Raw genomic sequence first — 7086 nt, forward strand, 5'->3', positions numbered from 1 at the left:
ATCCAGAGGGGACTGGTCAGCACACCCAAACCACCAAATCCCCTTCCATTTGTTCTTCATTCTGCAGCCCATGGACATGTACCCACAGGAGCCAGAGAGTTTCAGGAGTCCCCAGAGAAGAGCAGGGGCAAAGGGCTGGGGGCCAGGACCCGGGCAGTGAGGATGCTAGCAATGAAAAGCAAACACATCAACCTGAAAATTCACCCCAACCCTGCAGTTAAGAATGCTTTCAGTAAGGACTTAGAACAGGGGTCCCTCACCCTCTGGGATCTAACACCTGGTGATTTTAGGTGGAGCTGATGTAAGAATAATAGAAATAAAGTACACAATAAATGTAATGTACTTGAATCATCCAAAATCACAGCCGCGCCCCCAATCCTGGCTGGTGGATAAACTGTCTTCTATGAAATTGGCCCCTGGTGCCAAAAAGGTTGGGGACCGCTGACTTAGCAGACCCCCATGTTTGAAAGCATCCAGCTCATAGGTCATCACTCAGCTTTGGACCTTTACCACACAGACCACATCCTCAGCATGACCCAATATGCTCCCTTCCTGGAGCCACTCGCTCCCTGCCCCGGAAGCATCGCCTGGCAGGGATAAATAAGCCTGTCACAAAGGCTGGATTCTTGTTGCTGCCTGAGCACTGGGCAGAGTGATTCAGGCTGGAGCCCCTAGATCTCAGGAGGCTGGTGCGGGAGGTGAGCTAGAGCTGGGCAACCAGCTCTTCCAGGTTGGTGGAGTCTCCTTGTCCTGCCTGCACGGGACCGAGGGCAGAGGCTGGGGTGACTGGGGTGGAGTGCCTGCTACGTGCCGGGCCTGTGCTGGGCCCTTTGCCTGGATTGGTCGGCTCCTTGGCCAGTGGGGCCGCTCCCCAGTGCCTTCAGGGCAGACAGTTTTAATACTTTCAAAACTATTCCAGGAGGAAGAAAATCAGATCTGCCTTTGAAGGAAATTTCTCAGCCTCCCTGAGCTACCAGACAACAAGCCCTGGATTCAATCCACCTCAGGCCTTTCCTCTAAGCAGGGTAAAGAGTCAAGCCCAGCGGTTGGAAGTAGCAACGACCCGACCTTGGTAACCCCCAGAGTACTCATCAGTGGGTCAGGCAGACCTGCTTCGCGGTGTTCCTCGTCAGGAGCATCAAGATTAAGCGCTGATGGTCAGAGCCTTGGCAGCTTCGATATCCCCCCCGCCACGCCCCCGCCCACCCCCGCCCCAGCTTTGGGTACCGTGATTCCCCTGGGGAAATCAGTTTCACACTGACCAGGCACGCTTACTGAGCTCGCACCCGAGCTCCTGGAAAATGCAGCCCGGATCCTGGGCCTGGAACCCGAACACAGATACGGAACCCCGGGGTAGCTAGGATCCGGACTTGACGGAACCGCCCTCCCTCTAGTGCCCCCCGAGCCCAGCCCACCGGAAGTGACGGCGCATGCGCAGGCCGCGCTGACGTTGGAGGGTCCTTGCGCTCCTGGTTATTCAAGTACGCTGGGGGATGGGCCGGGTGCCAAGCCCGCGCCTCTAGGCCCTCGGGGTACCCACCGACCCCACACGCTGCGCATCTAGGGTGCTTCCACCCCTGCAGGCCTCTCTACCCTCCCTGTCCCCAGACCCATCATTCCACCGCTGGGCTTAACGTTGCACTGAAAGATCTCACCCCTTCTATCCCATCCAGCGGCCTGAGGTCAGCCCCTGGCGGGGTAAGGCGCTCAGTGGGGTCATCCGGGGTCCACCCCACCTTACCCCCTCCACCATCTGAGTGTGTTCCAGACAACGGTCTGTTCTGAAAGAGGAGTTATGTTAGTCTCGTGAGTCCTTGTGGTCAGGAAGTGCTGCTGTGTGTCTGCCTCAAATCCCTACAGTTAATCCCTGCCGTCAGCAGTAACCTTTAGGATCCTGCTGCGGAGGTGTTCTCCAGTGCCGTCATTCTTACTCCTTCAATACTTCCTTACTGGGGTTTTTGGGAGGGCCCTGAGTTAACACAGACCAAATGCTTAGAACAGTGACTGGGCCAGGGAGCACTGTTCAGTGTTTGCTCTTAGGATCATTATTACTGTCACTTTTGAGGGGGCTGTTGTGAGTCTTAGTTGCGGCATGCAGGATCTTTAGTTGTGGCATGTGGGATCTAGTGCCCTGACCAGGGACTGAACCTGGGATCCCTGCATTGGGAGGACGGAGTCTTAGCCACTGGACCATCAGGGAAGTCCCTACGTAACGTTTTTACCTGGAGAATCCACTCTTTGCCCATCACTACTCCTCTTCTGGCAGGGCCCCTGATGGGGCTGGGGAGACAGTCCCCGGGCCTTACCTTCCTGGTGGGGGGTCAAGGGGTCAGTTCAGGCCTGCAGTCAAGGCCTGAGACATGGGCCTAAGAGGACTGGCTGTCTGGGCTCCCATCGCAGCACTGGGCCCCTGCATGAAATCCATTTCCCCCCAGCAGACTGAGAGCTCCTGGAGGGCAGGGACTCCAGCTGGCACACAGCAGATGCCTGATGAAGGAACAAATGAGTGCTCTAAAGCCAGTGGCAGCGGACTTCCCTTGCAGTCCAGTGGCTAAGACTCAAGCTCCCAACGCAGGGAGCCTGGGTTTGAGCCATGGACAGGGAACTAGATCCCACAGCCATAATGAAGACTGAAGATCTAAGACCCAGCGTGGCTGAAATAAAACAAAGACAGTGGCAGAATCATATTCCTTGACCCTCCTTCTTTATCCACTCCACTCCAGAACACTTGCACCACTTCAAAGACTTGTGTGTGCACTCTAAGTCGCTTCAGTCATGTCCAATTCTTTGCGACCCTATGGACTGTAGCCCCCGAGGCTCCTGTGTCCATGGGATTCTCCAGGCAAGGATACTGGAGTGAGTTGCCATGCCCTCCTCCAGGGCATTTTTCCCCACCCAGGAATTGAACCCCTGTCTCTTAACATCTCCTGCAGTGGCAGGCAGGCTCTTTACCACTAATGCCAGCTGGCAAGCCCTGACATCCTCTCAAAGGAACTAAAAACTGAATCTGAGAAGCAGTTGGTGAAAATGTACCTTTCCTATTGATTGAAGTGGATTACCAAAGTGGCTCCATCTTCTGTGATCACCTAGGAGTCCTCTTCACTTGGTTCTCTGTGTGCTAGGCCTGCGCTGAATGCTGGGAATACAAAGAACAAGATAGAGCTGGCCCCCGCCCTCATGAAGCTTGCATTTCAGTAGGAGACATAAATCAAGCAAAAAGGCAAAAACATTGAAGGTGGTGAAAGTTTTAGGAAGCACACTGAGGGATGAAATAGCAACATCTGGGGATGAGAAATCACTCAGGAAGAGTTTCTTTTGGCAGTGGGGTTTGGGCTGTGCAGCCTGTGAGGATCCTGATCAGGGATCAAACCCATGCCACAGAGTCTTATCACTGTACCACCAGCAAAGCCCCTGGGAAAGGAGACAGGACCCTGAAGCATGAGAAGGGCAGCGACATGAAGAGTGGGCAGAAGGATGTCTCAGTCAGAAGGAGCAACTTGTACACAGATCTCAGGAAGAAAGAGCTTGGAGGCTTTGAGGAAATAAAGGCCGACCAGTGTGAGAGGAACCTCGGGGCTCCGGGGAGGGAGGGCAAACTCAGGACGGTGCAGGTCCTTGGAGGACACAGTGGGGCTGAGAAAACTGACCCTAACCATGGGCCCCGAGGTGTTTTCAGTGGGGGAGCATCTTAGGCGGTATTGTACATTTCCTCGGGCTCTTGTGCAGAGAATAGATTAGAGGGGGCGGGAGAGGGGGCTGTGGTAGATGGGAGGTGATGGGCGTCCTGGCAAAGGTGCCAGCAGCAGAGGTGTTGCTGTTTAGTCATTAAGTTGTGTCTGACTCTTTGCAATCCTGAGGACTGTAGCCTGCCAGGCTCCTCTGTCCATGGGATTCTCCAGACAAGAATACTGGAGTGGGTTGCCATGCTCTCATCCAGGGGATCTTCCCGACCCAGGGATTGAACTTGCGTTTCTTCCATGCCCTGCATTGGGAGGTGCCGTCTTTACCACTAGCACCACCTAGGAAGCCCATAGAATAAGATAAAAGCTCCTTAATGGGATGTAAGCAGCCCCCTATGGCCTGGCCCTGGCCCACCTCTCAAGCTTTAACTCTTATCACTTTCTCCGCTTTACCCCAGTTTCTTTCTGTTCTCTGGATGAGCAAGGGTCTGTCCACTTCTGGGCCTTGCTTCCACTCTCTCCCACTACCTGCATATTGGACACATTCCCTTTGCCCTTTAAGATCTCTTTCCATCTGCTCCATCCTCTCCATGCCTGGATGGCCACAGCTCTCTGTGGACTGCGTCAAGTCTTGTGGAATCCATCAAGTCTTGTGGACTCCCTTTATCCCCCTTGCTTTCTGTTGGTCCACTGAGGGAAGCAGGATGTTGGGGGCAGGAGACGAATGAAGGTCTATCTATCTATCTCACAGCTCCATCCCTCCCAGATCCCGGGAGCCTGCTGCTTCTCTTGGCCCTCTGCTACGGCTGGGCTCTCTTTCTCTGTGCTCTAGCAACCATTCCACCCTTCACTGCCTTAGGTTTAAGGATAGCTGAGGCTCTCCACTGCTTCTAGCCCCAGAGTGCCTCGCTGACCCTTGTTGGTTTCCCTTCTCCTTATAAATCCCCCCTTGATTAAACTCATTTTGGCCAATCTGTCCAAGTGTCCATGGGTAACCAGTAATATCTCAGTGCCACCTGGAGTTCCTGGTTGCAAACCACAGAAATGGCTCTGAACAACGGGCAAGACCAGAGGGCTCACAAATACTCTCTTGGGGGACTTCCCTGAGGGTCCAGTGGTTAAGACTCCACTCATCCAACACAGGGGGTGCAAGTTCAGTCCGTGGTAGGGGGACTAAGATCCCATATGGTGCATGGTCAAGAAATAAAAGCAAAAAACAATTCTTCCCTTTGAATGGTCAATTAGTACGTGCTCTTGTTTTTGTTTTTTTAAATTAAATTGAGCTATAACTTACAGTAAAAGTCATCCCTTTTAGGTGCAGTGTCATGCGAATTTTGACAAACATACACAGTCACAGAACCACCCCCACAATCAAAACAAAAAATGTTTTCACAGTCAATCCCCTCACCCTGCTCCCAGCCCATGGCAATCACTGGCTTCTTTTCTGTTCCTGTATTTCGTCTTTGCCAGAATGTCAAATGAATGGTGTGACACAGTCCGTTGTCTTCTGTATCTGATCCAGCGCTTTTGAGATTCATCCACATTGTTGCTGCCTGTACTGGTAATTTGTTCTTTTTTATTACTGAGTATGGGCTTCCCAGGGGTCTCAGTGGTAAAGAATCCAATCCAGGATTGGCAGGTTTGATCCCTAGGTCAGGAAGATCCCCTGGAGAAGGAAATGACAACCCACTCCAGTATTTTTGCCTGGGAAATCCCATGGACAGAGGATCCTAGTAGGCTATAGTCCATGGGGTCACAAAGAGTCGGACATGACTGAGTGATGAAACAACAATTGCTGAGTACTAGTCCATTGTATCGATGAACCACAGGTGATGGACATTTGGTTTGCTTCCAGGTTTTGGTGATTATGAATGAAACTGTTACATGAATTACTCAGTCTTTTGTGTGGATCTATGTCTTCATTTCTCCTGAGTAAATTCTAAAAATGGGATTATTGAGCTATACAGTAATTGTATATTTAACTTTATTTGTTTATTTTTTGGCCACACCAGGGATCGAAGCTGTGCCCCTGCATTTGAAACCCAGAGTCTTAACCATTGGACCGCCAGGGAAATCCCTAGAATTAACTTTATAAGAAAATACAAATGCTCCCCACCTTCACTAGTATTTGGCATCATTAGGATTTTGTTTTTGACCTATCCTAATATGAAAAAGTTGGCTTAAAGCTCAACATTCAGAAAACTAAGATCATGGCATCTGGTCCCATCACTTCATGGGAAATAGATGGGGAAACAGTGGAAACAGTGTCAGACTTTATTTTTTTGGGCTCCAAAATCACTGCAGATGGTGACTGCAGCCATGAAATTAAAAGACGCTTACTCCTTGGAAGGAAAGTTATGACCAACCTAGTTAGCATATTAAAAAGCAGAGACATTACTTTGCCAACAAAGGTCCGTCTACTCAAGGCTATGGTTTTTCCAGTGGTCATGTATGGATGTGAGAGTTGGACTGTGAAGAAGGCTGAACGCCGAAGAATTGATGCTTTTGAAACGTGCTGTTGGAGAAGACTCTTGAGAGTCCCTTGGACTGCAAGGAGATCCAACCAGTCCATTCTAGAGGAGATCAGTCCTGAGTGTTCATTGGAAGGACTGATGCTGGGGATGAAACTCCAATACTTTGCCCACCTCATGCGAAGAGTTGACTCATTGGAAAAGACCCTGATGGTGGAAGGGATTGGGGGCAGGAGGAGAAGGGGACGACAGAGGATGAGATGGCTGGATAGCATCACCAACTTGATGGACATGAGTTTGAGTGAACTCTGGGAATTGGTGATGGACAGAGAGGCCTGGTGTGCTGCGATTCATGGGGTCGCACAGAGTCGGACACAACTGAGCAACTGAACTGAACGGAACGGAACTGAACTGAGTAGGTCTGTAGCAGTAACTGTGTTGTGGTTTCAGTTTGCATGTCCCTAATGAATAAGATTCAGATTTTTAAATGTCACACTGGCCTGGACTGGGAATGGGGGATTTGTAGAGTGGACTGGATTTTTTTTTAATGCCAAATAAAGGTACTATTCATTTGTTATCTTGAAGTGATTATAAAAGCCATGGAGCCTCTCCAAGATTTCATCCAGGGAAAACCCACCTCAGGAGCAAACACAGGGCTCTTCCCGTCCAGTCTGCTTATTCAGTGCCGTGGGGACACCCTTGTCCCTCTCCTTGCTACCCCACCCCTGTCCTACCCTGCTTTTGTGCCTAGACAGTACACCCCACATTTTTTACCCTTGGAATTCCAATTTAAGCTAAATGTCACCTCCTTTTGAAGCAGCTAGGATTTCTAGAAGCTTCCAGACATAGCCTGCAAGGTGATATTGTTGAAAAAATGAGGCCTCTTTTGGGGCCAGATTTGGATTTACTTTTTTGGCTTTGTTCCTTACCAGCTG

The sequence above is a fragment of the Ovis canadensis genome, chromosome 11 (genome assembly GCF_042477335.2).
Source record: "Ovis canadensis isolate MfBH-ARS-UI-01 breed Bighorn chromosome 11, ARS-UI_OviCan_v2, whole genome shotgun sequence".
NCBI lineage: Eukaryota > Metazoa > Chordata > Mammalia > Artiodactyla > Bovidae > Ovis > Ovis canadensis.